The 22,517-nt window shown below is 37.3% G+C and overlaps 1 pseudogene; it reads left to right on the forward strand.

The window, feature by feature from the left end:
• Positions 1–20,723: 20,723 nt before the first annotated feature.
• LOC100406820 (large ribosomal subunit protein eL8 pseudogene) lies at positions 20,724–21,524 on the forward strand (annotated as a pseudogene).
• Positions 21,525–22,517: the final 993 nt, after the last annotated feature.

The following is a 22,517-nucleotide window of genomic DNA, read 5'->3' on the forward strand; positions in this document are numbered from 1 at the left end:
AGTATTTTAAATTCTAGGTGCTTTTTTTTTTTTTTTCTCTAGATGGAGTTTCTCTCTTGTTGCCCAGGCTGGAGTGCAACGGCATGATCTTGGCACGCTGCAATCTCCACCTCCCAGGTTCAAGTGATTCTCCTGTCTCAGCCTCCTGAGTAGCTGGGATTACAGGCATGTACCACCATGCCTGGCGAATTTTGTATTTTTAATCAAGACGGGGTTTCACTATGTTGGTCAGGCTGGTCTCAAACTCCTGACCTCAGGTGATCCACCCTCCTCGGCCTCCCAAAGGGCTGGGATTACAACGCTTGGTCCTCTAGGTGCTATTATAAATGGTATATAGTTTTTTAAATTTCAAATTCCATTTGTTCATTGCTGGTATATAGGAGAGCAATTGACTTTTGTATTGCAAACTTGCTACATTCACTTATTAGTTCTAGGAGATTATTGTTAATTCTTTGGGATTTTCTACATAGACAATTATGTCATCTGTGAGCAGAGAGAGTTTTACTTTTTCTTTTCTAGTCTGTATATATTTTATTTCCTTTTCTCATCTTATTGTATTAGTTAGAACTATGTTGAATAGGAGTGATGAGAGAGGACATGATTGCTTTGTTCCTGATTTTAGGGGAATCATCCAGTTTTTCATTATTGAGTATAATTCAGCTGTATAGGTTTTGGTAGATGTTCTTTAATTGAGTAAGTTTCCTTTCACCCCTAGTTTGCTGAGAGTTTTTGGTATTGGATACCGATTAAAATCAGTATTGGATTTTGCCAAATGCTTTCTCTACATTAACTGATATACTCCTATGGTTTTTCTTCTTTAGACTGTTGATGTGGTAGATTACATTGATTGATTTTTGAATATTCACCCAGTCTTGCATATCTGTTCTAAGTCCCTCTTGATTGTGGTATATAATTCTTCATATAAATTGTTGAATTTCATTTTTAATATTGTATTAAGGATATTTGTGTGTATGTTCATGAGAGATATTGGTCTGTAATTTTCTTTTCTTGTAATGCCTTTATTTGGTTTTTGTGTTATCATAATACTGACCTCAGAGCATGTGTTAGGAAGTGTTACCTCTTCTATTTTTTGGAATAAATTCTCGAGAATCATGATTATTTCTTCCTTCAATGTTTTATAGCATTCACTGGCAAAACCATCCAATCCTGAAGAATTCTTACTTGGAAGGTTATTAATTCAAATTTTCTAGTAGTTATATTTTAAAATGTTAAAAAAAAAAAAGAAAAAAAGTAAATTTCAGGTTGGGTGCGATGGCTCACACCTGTAATCCCAGCTTTTGGGAGGCTTAGGCAGGTGGATCACTTGAGGTTGGGAGTTCAAGACCAGCCTGGCCAACATGGTGAAACCTCGTCTCTACTAAAAATACAAAAATTAGTCAGGCATGGTGGTGGGGACCTATAGTCCCAGCTACTCAGGAGGTTGAGGCAGGAGAATTTGCTTGAACCCAGGAGGTGGAGGCTTCAGTGAGCTGAGATCATGCCACTGTACTCCGGCCTTGGCAACAGAGTGAAACTCAGTCTCAGATAAAATAAAATATAATGAAATAATAAGTAAATTTCATGTGAAAATATACTTATTTAACTTAATATATCCCAATTATTAACATTTCAACATTTCAGTAAAATTTAAAATATTTGGTATTTTTCATACTAAGTCTTTGAAATCTGCTGTGTATTTTATACTGACTGCACATCTCAATTTGAATAGCCACATACCAGCGCTCAATAGCCACATGTGACTAAGGTCTGAATCAAAGCTGGAGTTACTGTTGAGTTTTAATACTATCTATTTTATCCTTTCTCAGGATATTAGTAATAAAATATAGACAGATTATTTTTAAAAGAAGACATTCTAATCTTTCCTGTTAAGAGAGAACCACATTGGCCACTATCAGAAAATAAGCCTTGGTAATAAAAACATAGTATGTGTGAGATTGTTTCTCATGTAGTAAATGTAAATTAAGTTTATGGAATGTCACGAAATTTTCAAGGGGTGAACAAATGTGAAGTGGTGACTAGAAAATAACAGTTTTCTGTTATAAAGTAAATGCAACAGTTTTAAACTGAGTCAGTGTGCTCAAAGAACTGTAAAAGCAAAGCCATCTACCAGCAAAGTGGCTTGACTTTGTTGCATTAAGCCATTTATTGCTAAGAAACATTTTTCACATGGGCTACTCATCAAATACAGTGGAGCAATCAGCTCTGTTGAATATCATCCCTTTCTGATGTTGGCTCAGTAAGGTTTTTGCACCTGTATTCTATCAGTAGCTTTCCTCTTCCAGACCTGTCTCTATTAGTCTTCAGAAAGCCCAAACATTATGAAACCAACAGGGCATTGAACAGTGGTTCCAAAGTATTGATTTGCATTCAGCCAGTAATGCAAAAGACACAGTAGGGGTGGCATGAATCTGCTATTTCTGGCCCAGGAGCCCAGTAGCTCACAGGTGTCTTAGCCTCCATGAGGTACCCCAAATCTTGCCAGCATACCATCAACATCAAGAATGAGCTTCTTATTTTTGTTGTTCTCACCATTGTGTCTCAGAGACCAAGAAGAAATCATACTGTAAGTGGTTAAAAAATGACGGTTGGTGGATGGATGAGTCAATGAGCAAATTCATGCATGAATAAATGAATAAGGATCAAGTTCTGCACTCTCAAGGCTTTGTCTTTGTCTTAGAGCCGTTATGTCCCCATAAATTCTAGACCGTGTCCTATTCCCACTTTATCTCCTAATCCTTTTTGCTAATATTATCATTTCTATTCCACAACTGTAAAAATAGAGGCTCAGAGAGAAACTCTGAATTCTAATCTTAGCTCTGACTTTATCCAACAGGATGATCTAGAATATCTCTCCTCCATCTTGAGACTCATTTTTTAACAGCTGTATTGAGGTACAGTTGATGTTAAAAGAACTGTACATACTTAATGTGTACAATTTTATGAAATTGGTCATGTGCAAACGCCTGTGATACCATCACCATGATCAAAGTAATAGACATATTCAACCCCTCTCAAAGTTTCCTTATGTCTGTTTGGGTTTTTGTCTGTTTTTGTTGTTTGCTTTGTGTGTGGTAAGAACACTTAACATGAGATCTACTCTCCTAATAAATTTTGAAGTGCACATTACCATTATTTTTAACTATAGGCACTGAGTTGTATGGTATACTGAGCATAATTGAAACTTTATGGGCATTGAACGACTCTCCATTTCCTGAAACCCCAGGACCCTGGCAACCACGATTGTATGAGTTTCACTCTGCTTTTATGAGTTTCACTATTATAGATCCCTCATATATAGTGGAACTATGAGTATTTGTCCTTCTGTGATTGGCTTGTTTTGCTTAGCATAATATCCTCCAGGTTCACCCATGTTGTCACAAAAGGCAGAATTTCCTTCATTTTTAAGTCTGGATAATATTCCATTGTATTGTATACTGGGACTCAGATGAAGGCCTTCTATTCCGACATAGCTTGGATGATTGCCACTCAGCAGCTGAGTGGTTATGGGCAATTGTTTTGCCTTCCATTAGTCTTAGTTGCCTAACCTATGAAGTCTGAGTAAGTATCTGATGGGTCAATTAATGTAATGAGTTTCTATTTATAAACAAGTAAATAGATGAAACAAGGCTCATCAACCACTTAGCATAATGCCTAGCATATGACAAGTACTCAATAAACATTAGCCACTACCATTTTTATTATCTCCAAACTATCAAATTGTTGTCCTGCCTTTGCTGAAGCGTAGTAATACCTAGCATATGACAAATAATAATACCTAGCATAATGCCAAGCATATGACAAATAATAAACGTTAGCCATTATCATTTTATCTCCAAACTATCAAATTCTTGTCCTGTCTTTGCTGAAAAATTATTATACTGAAATAATAAACAACTAGCAAGAATTGGCCAGAACATGTTCAAAGCTACTTACATATATTAGCTCACCTGACTCTCATAATTATAATATCCTCATTTTACACGTGAAGAGACAAAAACTCAAAGTGTATAAGTAACTTGCCTAAAGTCATAATGACTAAGTGGTAGAGTGGAGATTTGAAGGTGTGTCTTTCTCATTTCAAAGTATTTTCACTTTCCATTATATTATAAAAATTCTCCAACCTCCAAAGTCTATGATTTCTATTATTTGATTTATAAAAATTTGGCAATTCCAAAAAATCCACGGAAGGCCAACTCGTGTACAACTTGTGTTAGGTGCTATGAAGGGTGCATGAGTAGGACATGGTCCTTAGCCTCTCATATGCTGGCAACTTGAAATGAACATTTCATTCTGGCCAATTTTCCTTGGCGTTCTTTTCTGCTATAATCCTAGAACTGCGTAGCCATTTCTCTCATTCTCTGATTTTATAAACTGTCAGTTTAGAAATGTGTTTCTAAGAACCACATTTTCTAAATTAACAGTGCTAACAAAAGCTGATTATCTCATCACAGTACATTGTCAGCATCCATGCTTCGGCTTTTTAATTAGCTTGAAATTATTATTACTAAGTGACCCTTTATATAACATGATAACAAACCATTTCAGAAACATTTGCTGACAACCTGCAATAAGTTAGATGGTGTCCAAAAAACCCCCACAAAACAACCTTAAAAGCCCACCCATGTTCCAGGGTTGTGGGGTTTTTTTTTAAAGAAAGATGAAAACTTATAGGGGCTTCTCCCACTCTCCCATCTGTAAAAAGGTCTGTTCTATGGAATGCCTGCTGTGACACATGGTGCTTGACGTATAAGCTAATATAAAGTATAGGGTATGAGGAATGAGCTTGTTTTTCTAAAAATTGATTTTAAAAAATAGATTGAGGGATCACAATCAAATGGGTTATGGTATGAAGAAAATAGTCAGAAACCGAGCTAACCACAGAAATTCTATACTTACTGTTTACATGGAACACATTTTAAAAACACTTTTTGTACCACCCAAAATTTATGGCAATGCTTCCCTTGTACCCCGGCTCTCACCAAATGAAGAGACATTAGCATAATAAAAATAATTGGGTAATTTTTATTGAATTTGTTTTCATTTCTCATGCTTCTGGTTTCTGTGGTTTCAGAAATCAAAAAAATGAAAGATTTAATCACATTGATCAGGAAAGAGGAATATACATAATAGGCTTTTATGCAGAAAATGCACCTGTCTACCTCCCTGCTCAGAGTATTCCAAAATTTATATTTTAAATCAGGGCAGATACTTTGTTGACTAAAAAGTGTCTTTCCATCTCAGAGTCTTTCAAAAATCAGATCCTTCTGACTTTACCAAGACCCATGCTCTTCAACTATTACTGTTTCATCTCTAATTATTATTAATTACTCGTTTCATCTCTAACCAGGCCAGTAGGTTGCCTAGGTTAAACTTGCTGCTTAGGTTATTTGAAGCTATCATTGTCTCTAACAGATGACCACTAAATTGTTCTGAGATCAGTTGAATGACAGATGACTAAAAGTTTGAGTCGTGAATGATATACCGCTCAAACCATTTGTTGATAGGAAGTCGACTACCTTCATTCACAGGTGAGCGCTCACAAACATTAACAGATGTAGACTCATGGTCATCACCTACCCTTTCGTCAACATTTCTACACCCCATTATTCTAACATTATAAAGAAACTTCAAAGTTATGGAAGTGGTTGGGAATCCCACTGACCTAATCCTTAGGGTTCTCCTCTGTGGAAAACCATACCTCCCTTTCTACATCTTCTTTGCCCTTGTGTTAATGTCTTCACAGTCCACTGATTTATAGCTCGCAGGCTAGACCACACCCATAGACCACCCAACTCCGCCCTTTTCCTACCGTGTGCAAGGTTATTTAGTCACACTTATAAAATTTTTAAATGACCAGCTAGGTGAGTGATATCATGTGCAACAGAAAAATAATTGCAAAAGATCTTGAAAGGTTGAGATGACTGGGTTCAGTCAGCGCAGATGAAATGCAGCAAGAATATATGTAAGCTCCTGCACTCTGCCCTGAATAACTGGACTATGCAGGCTTGGAGTGGAGTTAGGGCTTTTCAGGAATATGCATAGTTAAAAGTGTAGGAGTTAATAGAAGTGTAAGGTCTGGTGTCTTTTGTTGGGTCTCTGCTGCGCTGCATGGAATTTTGACTTAAAAAAGAAAAGAAATAACTTGGAATGTTCAGAGGGAGATGAAGAAAAGGCAAGGGAAAAAACAGAATAAAGAAGGAAATGGAAAAATGGGCAAAGGATATGAACAGACACTTTACAAAAGAAGACATACATGAGGCCAACAAACATATGAAAAAATGCTCATCAGCACTGGTCATTAGAGAAATGCAAATCAAAACCACATTGAGATACCATCTTATGCCGGTTAGAATGGCGATCATTAAAAAATCTGGAGACAACAGATGCTAGAGAGGATGTGGAGAAATAGGAACACTTTTACACTGTTGGTGGGAGTGTAAATTAGTTCAACCATTGTGGAAGACAGTGTGGGGATTCCTCAAGGACCTAGAAATAGAAATTCCATTTGGCCCAGCAATCCCATTACTGGGTATATATCCAAAGGACTATAAATCGTTCTACTATAAGGACACATGCACACGAATGTTCATTGCAGCACTGTTTACAATAGCAAAGACCTGGAACCAACCCAAATGCCCATCAATGATAGACTGGACTGGAAAAATGTGGCACATATACACCACGGAATATTATGCAGCCATCAAAAACGATGAGTTTGTGTCCTTTCTAGGGACATGGATGAATCTGGAGAACATCATTCTCAGCAAACTGACACAAGTACAGAAAATGAAATACCACATATTCTCACTCATAGGTGGGTGATGAACAATGAGAACACATGGACACAGGGAGGGGAACACTACACACTGGGGTCTATTGGGGGGAATAGGGAAGGGACAGCGGGGAGGGGGGGAGCTGGGGAGTGATAGCATGGGGAGAAATGCAAGATGTGGGTGAAGGGGAGGAAGACAGCAAATCACACTGCCACGTGTGTACCTATGCAACTATCTTGCATGTTCTTCACATGTACCCCAAAACCTAAAATGCAATTAAAAAAAAAAAAGAAGGAAATGGGCAAATGAAAGATGGGGGAAAAGAAAAAGGAGAAGCATAGGAGACGATCTGTCTTCTAGTATCTGAAACAGAGGATCAGAAATTCAGTCTCAGAATTCAGGCCTTTCAAGCCTATCTCCATCCCATCTCTTCCCTGTCAAGCCCCTCCCATGTTAAGACGTGGAAGAGTGTTCAATTCAGGCGGTTTAGATGCAAAATAAAAAGTAAGAAAGGATAAATATCCTTGGTTGAGAAGAGCGGTCTCTAATAACACATGGATTCTGTCTTGCAATGTTTTCCTACATAAAAAAAAAGGTCATGTTTTTCAATGTTCTCATAGTGGCAAGTATAACCACTGTATCAACACAGCGGACTTTAACGGACCTGATATATTGTTTTAAGAACCTTGAAACAAAGTATTTACACCAATAGGCAAAAAGGTCTCGGTCTCAGTCTAGGCCAGCAATCCATGTCTCAATGGCTCCTAAATATGTATTTACCTAATGAGCCAATAAAAGTAATGTCACCAGGTACAGTGGTCACACGTGTAATCCCAGCAGTTTGGCAGGCCAAGGTGGGTGGATTGCTTGAGCCCAGAAGTTTGAGACCAGTCCAGGCAACATGATGAAAACCCTTCTGCACAAAAAAAAAATACAAAAAATAGCCAGGCATGGTGGCACGTGCCAGTAGTCCCAGCTACTTGGAAGGCTGAGGTGGGAGAATCGCTTGAGCCCGGGAGGTGGAGGTTGCAGTGAGCTGAGATCAAGCTACTGCACTCCAGGCTGGGTGACAGAGTGAGATCCTGTCTCAAAAAAAAAAAAAAAAAATGAAATTAATGTCAAAATATAAATGCTTACACACTGAGCCAAGAGATGAACTTCAGTATCTCTTGATTTTCTTTTTGGGCTCTAACTTTTTAAACTACTATAAAGACACTGAACTGGCTTGGTACGGTAGCTCACACCTGTAATCCCAGCACTTTGAGAGGCTGAGGTAGGAGAACTGCTTGACACCAGGAGTTTAAGACCAACCTGGGCAACATAGCGAGACCGTCATCTCTAAAAATGTTTTAACAAACATTTGATGGACCCTACTTGGGAGGCTGAGGTGGGAGACTCGCTTAAGCCTAGGAGGTGGAGCTTACAGGGAGGTTTAATCCCACCACTGCACTCAGCCTGACTGATAAAGCTGGACAGGATAGAGGATAAAGACCCTGTCTCTTAAAGAAGAAGAGATACTTATTTGGTATTTAAATCATATTGAGTTTTACTTTTAAACTGCATTACTTCTCATTTTGAATTCTTAAAATTCTTAAGAAGGAATAATGGTGGTGGGTGTTAGCAGCATGGGGTAACAGATATTGAAATGTTGCCACGTTTGGGTTACATTTTTAACTTTTTAAAATACTTTTATATCTTTTCATTTATTTTTTTTAATCCTTGGAAATTCACAGAAAGGAGACAAAACTTTGAAAAGGATGGAATAGAAGGGACTGAAAAGTCAAATGGCTCATCTTTACAATCCCTGTTGGCCAACTTGAAACTCAATTCCCTTAAACTTATTCCACTCTTTTTCTTGAAGTATAGCCCCTACTACGTTACTGTGTAATATTTTCTGTAAAAAAAGGAGACGCTGGTTAAAGAAGGGCATGCTGCAATATATAATCACCTTAGAGATTCACAATGATATAGTCATGTTAAAGGTTCTGAGAAGTTCTATATTAAAGAAACATGTTTAACTTTGTCCTGTGAAACACACTGGAAAAATCGCTCTAGATTTCTGTTGCTTCTGCAATGGCCTTGGTCTAAATTCCCTATCTTCTATGCAAAATAGTGCCAAGATAAAGCAGAAGAGGTTGCACACCAAAGAGTTTACTCCAATCTGGACATCAAAAACCTTAGAACAGTATTTCATTTTTTGTGCCTGAAGTGATATTTTCTTTTTATGGATCTCATTAAATGATTTGGTTCAAATCATTCATGGCAAATGCTAAGTTACTGTTTTAGCACGTTTCAATATGTCAAATTGTACTTGGCATTAGGACAAGAACAGGACAATTTTTCTGTGTTTTCACAGAGGTTGGTTGGTTGTAGAGATTTAAGACTTAGTGCTTTTATGCAATGGTATGTTGGGATATAGTGATTGGAAACGTTTTTGGGAAAACATTGCCTTTTCCATAGAGCAAGTTTGGTACTTTTTTGAAGTCTAGCCATGTCTTTTTAGTTTTGTGTTTTGTTTTAGATTTCTTTTTTCCTACACATATTGTTGGATATAAAAAAAGGAAATTTCTTTTTTCCTTAGGTGTGTGATGCACTTAAGTATTAAGAGGTTTTAAAAAGAACCAGATTGCTGTCCATTACCTTTTGGATTGGACAAGGGCTCTTGGAAAGCTATTTTGGTTAATAAAATGACTCAGAAGCTTTTTATTTCTAGCTATTTTTTAAAATATAAAACATGGCTTTTTCTCTTCTACCTAGAAAAAGACATGGAGGCTTTTCAAAATTATCTTATTGTGGAATCAGTGGTTTTTGTCCTTGAAGAGTAACGGATTGCTTGTTTCTTGGAGTCTTCCTCGAAGAGGAAGGGAATGGATGTCCAGGGCACGTTAAAGATAAAGGATTCAAACCCCGTGGCCTTAAACAAAATGTCAGTTTCTGGTCAAGAGTGCTCTTCGCTACACAGAGTTTTAGCTACCTTCCCAAAGAGTAGGTAACCATCACCTACCCTATTAGCTGGGGGCTGAGAGATCAGAAGAAGCAATGGATATTATTAGAGAAGCAAACTACATTATCAGCTAGCTCTGCTTCTGTTATTATCTGTAGAGATCTTAGAAGTGCAATCCCCCGGGGAACCAGCAAGACCTTTTAGTACTCATTCTAAATAAACCAACCTGCTGAATTTAGGGAAGTTACTTCTGCTAGAAAACCTCAGCCCTTAATTTGGCTCTTTTATTTTTCCTTCCACAGTACAGAAACATTTTCAAAACCTGAAGTGGTTCTGATTAGTGGTGAAATCAAGAAGCCTTCAGCTCCAATTAAAATGGGAATTAAGTCATTTTGTGTGGTAATGGCTGCAGTATAAAAGCAAGTTAAATTTCTCTTTATTTTTGATCATGAGTTTGGCTCTTGAATTATTCTATTCACCAGCAATGTTGGCACAGCTTTCTGGACTACCTGTGGAGGAGGTGTTCATGGGCTTCCCAATTAACACCCTGTTAAGCTGCACACCTGTGGTGAAATTACCCTCAGATCACAATATTGGAGTTTTGAATCTCATGACACCTATATTATTGTCCTTGAAGTCAAACTTAAAATTATATAAAATAATTCCTGGTATCCTTTCAAAGGCAGTTTGTTTCTATGGTATTCTTGTGGAGCCTTCCAGGGTAGTGGTATATATGGGGGAGTAATGTATTTATTTATTATAAACTTCATTGAGGTATGGCTCACATACCATAAAATTCATCCATTTTAAGTATTCCAGGTAAATGATTATTAGTACATTTACAGACTTTTGCAACCACCATCAAAATCCAATTTTAGAACATTTCCATCACCCCAGAAAGAAACCAATGCCCATTAGCCATCACTTTCCATTCCCACCCCCAGCCCTAGGCAACCAACAATCTGCTTTCTGTCATACAGATTTCTGAACATTTCATAGCATGGTCAAATTTCATTCCATACAAATGGAGTCATGCCATATGCGGTCCTGTTTATCCATTCATTAGTCTATGGACACTTCGGTTATTCTTCATTTTGGCTATTATGTGTAATGCTGACATGAACTTCACATAGACACATTTGTGTGGACATAACAATTTATATTTAACATACTGAAATCAGATTAAAACTCAGCTTAGATCCTCATCTCCAGTCAGAACACTATTATTAGTGGCTCTGTGGGGGGCTGTGACATTTTCAGAGCAAATGGTAGCCATAGCAAAGTGCTGACGATCAGAACACTAATGAATATAAAAATTCATATAAATTCCCAAGGATTTTACAAAAATTTGGAGTTTTATGAGAATTTTTAGGTCATGCCTTTTCCATGTCCACTGGCAAAAAGCTTAGCATTTTCCAGTAGCTATAAGCAATGGATATTGCTTACAGTTATCTTAAGTTATGAGTTCTGGGGACTGGTCTGGGATTCAAGAGTTCTCTATTCCTTTTTTATAGCCTTCTGTGCTACTCTGGGAAAATCTTGTGAGGCGTACGCCTCAGTTTCGTTTTCCTCAAAATGGGGATAAATGATTCCTGTACAAATCCCAAGGTGGTTATAAGGTTAAGCATTTTCCAGGCATTTAAGGCACCTCAAATGAAATAGAAATATACTGTATAAATGTAAAGAATTTTGTTGGCAAAGATGGAAGGAAGGTTTAGTCAGCCTTTTGTTCTTTCTGGAAAACCTAAAAAATAGATAAAACCACAGAGTTTAATTTTGTACATTTGAGCTGGCAAGAATGTGATATTCATTTCCTCCATGGCCAAAAATGTTCATGGTTCCAGTAATGTTAAGCCCTTGATTGGAGGAACTGTTTTTCTGAGCTCCCCAAAGCTTTGCTAACTGCATTCTAAAATGAAATCCTTTTACCTTCTCATTGCAACAAGGCAACTATTTGGTTTAGAACAGAATAGGAAAAAAGTTATATAGAAGTAAATTAACCCAATAAGAATTAACAACAAGTCCTCATTGAATGAGATACAAGGTGTTTCTGCCCTTAAGGAAGTTACTATTCTGATGGGGTTCAAAGTGAATCAACAAGACAGAAACTTATTTCATTTGGTACAACCTCTATTTCTGTCCCAGAATGCTATCTGGCCCATTGAAGATAATTTTCAAAAAATGATAAACTGTTAACTCTCATAAAGATATAAAAATGAGCACATTTTTAAGATTTGATTGACCTCATAATGAGGAACAAGGCAGATGTTATAATCAATTCAAAGGCGAATACAAAGACCAGACATATATATATATCTATAATGACATAACAGACATCTGAATATATGTATTTCAGGAATACTGAAATGAATGTGCAAATGGAGACTAAACTGACTTCTACCACAGTAGGAGAGAGGAGTCAATTAAACCCCTACAGGAGGACAGAATTTGCATATCTATAAATAAGAGTTATTTTGCATTGCTCTCAGTTATCTATAATTTAGGGAGTTGTAAGAAAGTTCCCATCAAATCAGAATCAGGTAACCTGAAGGAGTGTCAGCTAGACCAGCTGGGTCTAGCAAACTATGCTCTAACTTAGGCTCTCTAAGCAAACTAAGGCTCTCAGACAAAATCTAGCCCCATGCTTGTTTTTGTAAAGTTTTATTTGAACACAGACACAACTACTCAGTTATGTATTCTGTATGGCTGCTTTCACCCTATAATGCTAGAGTGGAGTAGTTGCGACAGGGACACTATGGCCTTCAAAGCCTAAAATATTTATGATCTTGTATTTTGCAGAAAAGGTTTTCTGACTCCTCTAGACAATGCATGTTTTCCATTGAGACACAGTTTTTCTGTATAGTCTCTAGAATGCTCAGAAAACATTTTTTAAGTTAATGGATAAAATAATCAGACAATGAAAACTGGAATTTAAAGAAGGAAATTGATAAAGGTCTATAAGAGTTCATGAAAGAAGAGGGCAGGAATTTGACTATGAACAAGATATTTGGATAAGGTCAGGGTACAGGGGAGAAGAAAGATGGGCAGTTCTAGACAGGGACAAAGGCATGGGAAGAGATGGGATGACCCAGCCTGTTAAATGTCCAGGCTAGTTGGAAGTGAAGAGTTGGACTGGTTATGTGATAGGAGTTAAGAGATACGTCATTTATACACAAGATCCAAAATAAAAAGCTGGCTGTGTCCCAAGTTGCTTTCTTAGTGTGGAATCAGCCTGTGGGCACCCAGAGTTAGACAGTGTGGTTTGAGGGGTCCAGACGCCTCCTCACAAAAGATTTTACGGATTTGCCATACTATCCTAGTGTCTGAACTTTCCAAATCTAGTCACTCCTCACTCCTCTGGTTGTACCATATTGAAGGCAGCTGTTCAAATGTCAATGGCATTCATCTTGAAAGAATAAGTTATATAACCCTATTGGTCATTAACACCATAGCTCCTGTTAGATGATTAGGCTCCTCAGAATAGGAAGAACTCCACCTAGAGGGAGGCCCCAGTTAAGATGCCACTTTGAATTTTGGCCAGCTTTATTCCGAGCCACAAAATACTTTGGGATATGGGAAAGGAGTCTCTTCAAAGCATCCCTCATGCAGATACCTGTAGTTAGTAGACAGTTTTGCCCCTAAAGGCTTCAATGAAGAGCTTTTGGATAGGATTTTACCTAACTAGGCTGGAAGCTTAAAGCCATTCTCCTGAAATCATATCTCCATGAGTCTTTCGAATTTGTCTGTTTCTCTGGCGTAATTTTGCTTTAATTGGCTTTCAGAAAAGGCAAGAAGAAATCTAGGAGCATAAAACCGTATCTCACAGAAGGAGCTAGTAGAGACTGTCCTCCCAGGAGTGGGGTTTCTTTGCTAAATGCCTCTTCAAAAGAGAGGAAGAAACTGGCAAAGGAGGGTGCAACTTCCTGAAATGCTTTTATTAGTCTTTTCTCACACTGCTATAAAGAACTACCTGAGACTGGGTAATTTATGAAGAAAAGAGGTTTAATGAAATCACAATTCTGCAGGCTTAACAGGGAGCATGGCTGGGAGGCCTTAGGAAACTTACAGTCATGGGGGAAGGTGAAGGGGAAGCAATCATGTCTTACCATGGCAAAGCAGGAGAGAGAGAGCAAAGGGAGAGAAGTGCCACACACTTTTAAACAATCAGATCTCATAAGAACTCATTCACTATTTTATGAACAGCAAGGGGGAAACCCGCCCCCAAGATCCAATTACCTCCCACCAGGCCCCTCCTCTGACATGTGGAGATAACAATTCAACATGAGATTTCAGTGGGGTCACAGAGCCAAACCATATCACTGCTTCTCCCATTTCACTCCTCTTTCTGCTCATTTGCTCAGTATTTCCCATAGTGCTCAGCTCTCTAAGTTGATTCATACGTTTGGTGTGCAGCTTTTGGGGACATCCTAGAGAAATATTAAATAAGTTCACCAATAAGTACGTGCTACAAGGTGTGGTGCATGCAGGTATGAGACTAGCCCCTGCCCTCAAGGTGTGTGTGGGAGGAAGCAAGACACAAACATGTGAAGACATCACTAATAAGTATGACAAGAATTTGTATTAATATATGTATTAATATTCCCATATTTGGAACTCACCAGATACCTTAATCATGAGTTAGGTTTTTCATGAAACAATGAAACACTAATGTTTGAGAAAATTTAATCATCCTCTACATCAGCAGTTCTCAACCCTGTCTGCTTATTAGAGTCACATAAGAGTTTTTTCAAAATACCTTACCCTAACCCAGACATTCTGCTACAATTGAATTGGGGTAGAGCCTAGGTATTAGTATTTTGAAACTTTTTTTTTTAATTGAGACAGGGTCCTGCTCCATCACCCAGGCTGGAGTACAGTGGCATGATCATGGCTCACTGCAGCCTTGATCTACTGGACTCAAGTGATCTTCCTGTCTTGGTGTCCCAAGTATCTGGGACTGCAGGCATGCACCACCACACCCAGCTAATTTTTTAATGTTTTTGTAGAAATTGGGTTTCACTATGTTGCCTAGGCTGGTCTCAAACTCCTGAGCTCAAGTAATCCTCCCATCTCAGCCTCCTAATATGCTGGAATTATAGGTATTAGCCACCATGCCTGGCCTTGAGGCTTGTTTATTATGAAAGAAAATACAAATTTTAAAAGAACATATAATAAGAATGTACACTTTAAGAAATTATTTTTCAATGAGTACCAGTGTCATCAACATCCAGGCTAAGAAATAGAACATTTCCTATACTCCATGAGTCTCCTTTCCATAACTCCATGTGCTCTCCCAACCACAAACTCCTGCCTCCTGTAAAAGGTTTGATTTTTATGGTCATCATTCATTGCTTTTCCTTATATTTTTACCACATATATATATATACTAAAATATTAAATATGAGTTTGATCTCTCTCTGAAATATATTTATTGGCATTCTTTGCATTCTTTGGTGTCTGATTTTTTTCAGTCAGCATTATGTTTGTGAAATTGATCTAATTTGCTGTATGTTGTTTGTTTTCATTGCTGTATAGTATTCCATAGCTACTTTTGGAATACTATACTATCATGACTATTTCATACTTCATTTATTCATTCCACTACTGGCCAACATTTGCTTTGTTTCCAATTTTGGGCTTTTATGAACATTCTTGTACATGTCTTGGTGTACTTAAATATGCATTCTTGATGGATTTATACCCATATATACTATGGTTAGGTCATCAGTTTATATGTTCAGCTTTAGCAAGTATTGCCAAACAGTTTTCCAAAGCAGTTGTACCAACTTATATTTTCACAAGCAATGTCTAAGAGTTATTTTTGTTCCATAGTCTCACTGAAGCTTGGTATTGTCAACCTTTTTTAGCTTTAGGCATTCTGATCACTAAATTTTAAACACAATTATTGTAAGACTAATAGGCTTATATGCCCACTGCACAGTAACAGACTCATTACACTGAGACAACAGAGTTTGCAGCAGAATGTTTAATAATAGCAGGGTGCTGAGTGAGGATATGGCAGGAGACCCTCAAATCCATCTCCCTGAGGAAATCTGGGCTGGAGTTCTAAGAGGATCATGGAGGGGGAGGGCCTGGAAAATTGCAGTCGTTGATTGGTTGGGGCAAGATGGATGAAATCATCAGGATTTGGAAACTGCATTCTTTGCTGAGTCAGTTCCTTGTGGGATCCTTCAAACTAGCTGGTGTCAGTGGGGTCTTTCAGATCAGCCGGCATCAGTGAGGTCCTTCAGATCAGCTGAGCCAGTAGTTTCATCAGTAGGCAGGACCTGAATAAATACCTCAAAGGGAAAACTTAACATTTCATAACATTCAAGTTGTTATCTATAGAACAGTTAAGGGAAACCGTAGGGTCTATGGGATTCTAGGACAATAGGCACCAAACAACTATGAGGAAGCAGGTCAGAGAGCAAGTTGACCTCATGATTAATGCTAAATATGCTGCAAGTTTGGTTTATTTATCTCCCTCTCTCTTCTTCCTTGATTAATTTTATAACATTTATAGGGATGGCTTCACAATATCTCATTGGGATTTTAATCTGTGTTTTCCTGATTACTAACAGTGTTGAACACTTTTTCTTATTTATTTTTCTTATTTCTTATTTTCTTCTTTTGTCAAGTGGTAGTTTGAATCTTTGCTCATTTTTCTATTGAGTTGTGTCTTTTTTCTTTTGATTTTCTTTGATTTTCTGTTATTTGTGTATTCTGGATACAAGCCCTTTGTCAGTTACATATTTTGCAAATGTCTCCTACCATTCTGTGGCTTGTCTTTATACTTTCCTTACTGGTATCTTTCGATGGACAAAATTCTTAATTTTAATGAAATTAAAATTATTAGGGTTTTTAATGTCAAATGACTTCACTATAATAAGGAGAGAGCCATAAAGATAAAGAGCTATTTTGCCAAAGACTAGATGAATCACATTTCTAGCCAATTACAGAAAAATAGAGCACACACGATATTGATGTGTTTTTTAATCAAACAGGGAATAACACAACTTTCTGATGACAAGCCCTTATCAGAACTCATTACACAGATGCACAGGGCTCAGTTACAAGGACCAAGGCCTGGAAATAAGCCTACCCATGAGGCTAATACTCTATTTCATTTGCTAATTATTTCAAACCTACTATTGGTTTCTCAATTAGATTTTAAAATCCAGTCCAGCAAATGGAATCCATTATCCTTGAACATAATATATAATGTGTGAACTTGCAGGCAGAGTATAGTACAGAGAAAATGAATGCTGGGTAATACATAGTAAGCTATAGATGTGTAGGAGAGGAAAAATATCTTATTCTCTACCTATCCTAGGTTCATGGCTGTGGGCCCTATACCAAAAAAGATTAACAAGAGAAAAGCATACAAGTTTATTTCATGTAAGTTTTATGTGATATGGGAGCCTTAATAAGGAAATGACATAAAGTAACAGTTGAACTTGTGCATTTTTATACCAGGTTTGATGAACAAGTAAATAGTCATGGATAAATATGATTAGAGGACAGAAGGGTATGATCTAATGGTAATAAACCAGGAGAAACTTAGCAAGATCTGTTCATTCAGATTCTTTTCTGAGTCCCTATGTCTTCAGAGACAAGAATATTCCTTTCCTCTGGGTATAAGGAGCTGTGATAGTTAGTGTTAGGTATCAACTTGACCTTGTTAAGGGATACCCAGATAGTTGGTGACACATTATTTCTGTGTAGGTCTATGAGGGTGTTTCCACAAGAGATTAGCATCTGAATCAATAGATCAAGTAAAGAAGATCTGCCCCCACCAATGTGAGTGGGCATCATCTGAGCTGTTGAGATCCCAGATAAAACAAAAAGGCAGAGGGAGGAAGGTATAAACTTTCTCTCTCTTCTGGAGCTGGAACATTCATCTTCTTCTGTCCTCAGTCATCAGAAATTCAGGTTCTCAGGTGTGTGGACTCTGGGATTTACACAAGCAGGCTCCCAGTTTCTCAAGTCTTCAGTCTTGGGCTGAGAATTACACTCTTGGACCTCCTGGTTTTCAGGTCCTTGGATTTAGACTGAATGACACCACCAGGCTCCCTGTTTCTCCAGCTTGCAGACAGCGTATTGTGAGGCTTTACAACCTCCATAATTATGTGAACCAGTTCCCATAATAAATCTCCTTCTTATCTGTCTATCTCTCTCTTTCTCTATATATACTGTTTATTGACTTGCTTCTCTGGAGAACCCTGCCTAATCCAGGAAAGTGCCTCTAAAATGAGGGTTTTATGGCCTGCTTTAGGGTAGAAGGGAAAGAGAAATGTGAAAGTGATCTTGCTTCTGCTGTTTTCTCAAATGACAAGATGACACATTTTGGAGTAGTGTCTCTTGGACCCCATCACATGATTTACTATCACTGGGGTGGAAAGCACTGAGAAGGAGCAGGAACACTGGAGCTAATAATTAAGTGGTTTTGTTAAACTATGGAACTTCTAGCTTTATACCGAAATGATGGTCTATTGAAGTGCTTGAAGCAGGGGACTAACATGGTTTTTGTAAGTAGGGTCACTGGCAACCGTGTGGAGAAAGGGTTGAGATAAAGGGAATAAGACTGAAGATTCAAAGCCAGTGGCCATTAAATGGAGAAGTCCCATAATAGTTAAACAATACATTCAAAAAAATTAGTGATTATTCAGGGATGAGGGAGGTGGAAAAAGCAAAACATATCCTAAAGTCCTAAAAAGTTAGTCCAGCAAGATATTTTATTTACAAATTGGGTTCTGACATCACGAAGTTTTGAGAAACACAGTGTCACTCTCTTAGGTGAACACTAGAATAATAGGAGCTGTGATAACTAATTTGACAGAAGAAATCTGTTTATTTTTGTTTAATCCAGTAGTTCAAAATTTTATCAATTAACTTTTATTTTTGCATAATATATATTAATATCCTGCCAGAGACTAGATGAATCATATTTCTAACCAGTTACAGAAAAATAGAGCACACATGATATTGACATGTTTTTTAATCAAACAGAAAATAGCACAAGTTTCTGATGATGAGCCCTTATCAGAACTCATTACACTGATGCACAGGGCTCATTTACAAGGACCAAGACCTGGAAATAAGCCTACCCATGAGGCTAATACTCCTATTTTATTTCCTAATTATTTCAAACCTACTATTGGTTTCTCAATTAGATTTTAAAATCCAGTCCAGCAAATGGAATCCATTATCCTTGGACATAATATATAATGTGTGAACTAGGCATAATTTGTAGTTCTAGGTTTGCCTAGAACTCAGTTGGGAAATATTGGTCTAGGATGGCTTCCAGGGAACTCTGGCTTGTTTAATAGAGAAGAAAGGGTGGTTTCACTGAGTTAGCAAATACATTAGTAAGAGATCTGCAGAATAAGACAATAGGTTTAGTTTGCATGTTTTAAAATCCATGAGGATATCTCTAACAAGCAATTGAATAGATAGGCCTAGAGCTCAAGGGTGAGAGTTGGGGTGGAGGAACAGATTTGGAAATCACTGGTTAAATTCAAAGAAGTTGATTATATTTTTAAGAAAAGTATTTATAAGTAGAAGGAGACAAAGACCTAAGAATGGTGTTAACAGCACCATTTACTGAATTCTTTTCCCATTGATTTATCTGTTACGGATGTTGTATTTCACATATATAGGTCTGGTACTGAGCCATCCATTTGTTCCATTACTCTATTTATCTGCCAGTATTATGCTACATTAATAGTAATTAGCTTTATAGTAAATTGGATTCTGATAAGGCTAATTCATTCACACTGCTCTTCAATCTTTTCTTGGCTATTATTAGCCCTTTGACCTTTCAAATATACTTAGGATAAGCTTATCAAGTTCTAGAAAATACCACTATTCGTATTTTTATTGAAATTATACTAAAGTGATTAGTTCGGGAAAAACTGCTATTGTTATTATAGCGAATCTACTAGTCCATGAACAATGGTACCTATATCTCACTATGTATTTATGTCTTCTATATTTTATATTTCAATGTATGTTTCTATATTATATTTTAATATACTTTTCACTTCAATATTCTTTTATGTATTTTGAAGGGATTAATGCTAGGTACCTTGTGGTCTGATTGCTGTTTGCCAGATTCTTTTTGCCCATCTTCTTCTGTTTTCTGATTGACTATTATTGTTAAGAATGATATTAATTTTCATATGTTGATTTTGTATTTAACAGCCTTGCTAAACATTTTTACTAATTTAAGGAGTTTGCTGCTTCTGTTTAATTTTATATGCAGACAACCTGTCAGGTACGGATAAGGAAAGTTTGATGCTTCCCCTCCAGTCTTTTCACTACTTTTATTTTTCATATCTTCTTGCACTGTCAAGGACCTCCATTATAATTTTAAATTTAAAAAGATGATGTTCAGATATGGCAGAGAAATTGAAATTATCAGACCAGAAATTTGAAACAACTATGATTAATATAGTAAGGGTGCTAATGAATAAAGTAGACAGCATGCAAGGGCAGATGGACAACATAAACAAAGATGTGAACATTCAAAGAAAGGGACAAAAATAAATGCTATATAAATAAAAAAACACTGTAGCAAAAATAAAGAAAAAATGTCTTTGATGGTCCTATTAATAGACTGGATATGGCTGAGGAAAGAATCTCTGAACTTGAGGATATCTCAATAGAAGCCTCCCAAACTGAAAAGCAAGGAGAATAAAGACTGAAAAAAGCAGAACAGAATATCCAAAAACTGTGGGACAACCACAGGAGGTGTAACATGGGCATGATAGGAATATCAGAAGAAAAAGAAAGAGAGAAAGAAGCAGAAGAAATTTTTGAAACAATAATGAACTTTCTCCAACTTAATGTCACACCAAACCACAGACCCAGGAAGCTCAGAGAATACGAAATCAGATAAGTGCCCCCCGAAAGCTACACATGGGCATATCATATTCAAACTACAGAAAATAAAAGATAAAGAAGCTCTCCTCCTGCCACCCAAGATGCGGAAAGGAAAGAAGGCCAAGGGGAAGAAGGTGGCTCTGGCCCCTCTGGTTGCGAAGAAGCAGGAGGCCAAGAAAGTGGTGAATCCCCTGTTTGAGAAAAGGCCTAAGAATTTTGCCATTAGACAGGACATTCAGCCCAAAAGAGACCTCGCCCGCTTTGTGAAATGGCCCCGCTATATCAGGTTGCAGCAGCAGAGAGCCATCCTCTATAAGTGGCTGAAAGTGCCTCCTGCAATTAACCAGTTCATCCAGGCCCTGGACCGCCAAATAGCTACTCAGCTACTTAAGCTGGCCAACAAGTACAGACCAGAGACAAAGCAAGAGAAGAAGCAGAGGCTGTTGGCCTGGGCAGAGAAGAAAGCTGCTGGCAAAGGGGATGTCCCCACTAAGAGATCACCTGTCTTTTTACAGTAGGAGTTAACACTGTCACCACCTTGGTGGAGAACAAGAAAGCTCAGCTGGTGGTGATTGCATACGAAGTGGGTCCCATTGAGCTGGTTGTCTTTTTGCTTGCCCTGTGTCGTAAAATGCGAGTTCCTTACTGCATTATCAAGGGGAAGGCAAGACTGGGGCGTCTAGCCCACAGGAAGACTGCACCACTGTTGCCTTCACACAGGTTAACTCAGAAGACAAAGGTGCTTTGGCTAAGCTGGGGGAAGCTATCAGGACCAATTACAGTGACAGATATGATGAGATCCGCTGTCACTGGGAGGCAACGTCCTGGGTCCCAAGTCTGTGACTCACATTGCCAAGCTTGAAAAGGCAAAGGCTAAAGAATTTGCCACTAAACTGGGTTAAACGTACACTGTCGAGTTTTCTGTACATAAAAATAACTAAAACAATACAAATTTTCCTTCAGCCAAAAAAAAAAAAGATAAAGAAAAAATTCTAAAAGCAACTAGAGGAAAAAAAAAATCTAACCTATAGAGGAGCAAAAATCATAATTACATCTGATTTCTCCTCAGAAAACATTCAAGTAAGATAAGAGTGGAGTGAAACATTTACATTATTGAGTTGAAAAATACTCTGCCAACCTAGAATTCTATACCCCGAGAAATTATCCTTCAAAAGTGAAGGATATATAATGACTTTCTTAGACAAACAAATATTGAGGGAAATGTCACCAGTAGACATTCCTTGAAAAAAATATTAAAAGAAGTTAGAGAGAAGGAAAATGATATAGGTCAGAAACTCAGATCTATATTAAAAAGGAAGAATATTGGAGAAGAAGTAAGTTGAGGTAAAATAAAACCTTTTTTTTGTCTTAATCTTATCTTGATTAATCTAATCTTAATGGATAGTTTGAAATAATAACAGCAACAGTGTATTATATATATATGCTTCTGTATAAGTGAAGTGAATGACAGCAATGATACAAGGGATGGGAAGGAGGAATCAGGATTATTTTGTTATAAAATACTTGCATAACCATGAAGCAGTATGGTGTTATTTGAAAGTGGAACTGGATTAGTTGTAAATGAATGCTGTAAAATCTAAGGCAATCACTAAAAAAAGTAGACAAGGAAGTACAACTTATATGTTTTAAAAGGAGAGAAAATTGAATCATGTAAAATGCTCAAAATCTAAAAAGGCTGAAAAATACTGGAAGTCAAAAATAAAAAAGAAAGAGCAAGGGCAGCAAATAGAATCAGTAACAAATATGAGAGGTGTTAATCTAACTATGTCAGTAAACACTTTGAACATCAACTACTTAAATGCATTAATTAAAAGTCAGATTGTTGGAGAATATAAAAAAATCCCAAATTAACTATATATTGTCTATAAGAAACC

The sequence above is a fragment of the Callithrix jacchus genome, chromosome X (assembly GCF_049354715.1).
Source record: "Callithrix jacchus isolate 240 chromosome X, calJac240_pri, whole genome shotgun sequence".
NCBI classification, from domain to species: Eukaryota; Metazoa; Chordata; class Mammalia; order Primates; family Cebidae; genus Callithrix; species Callithrix jacchus.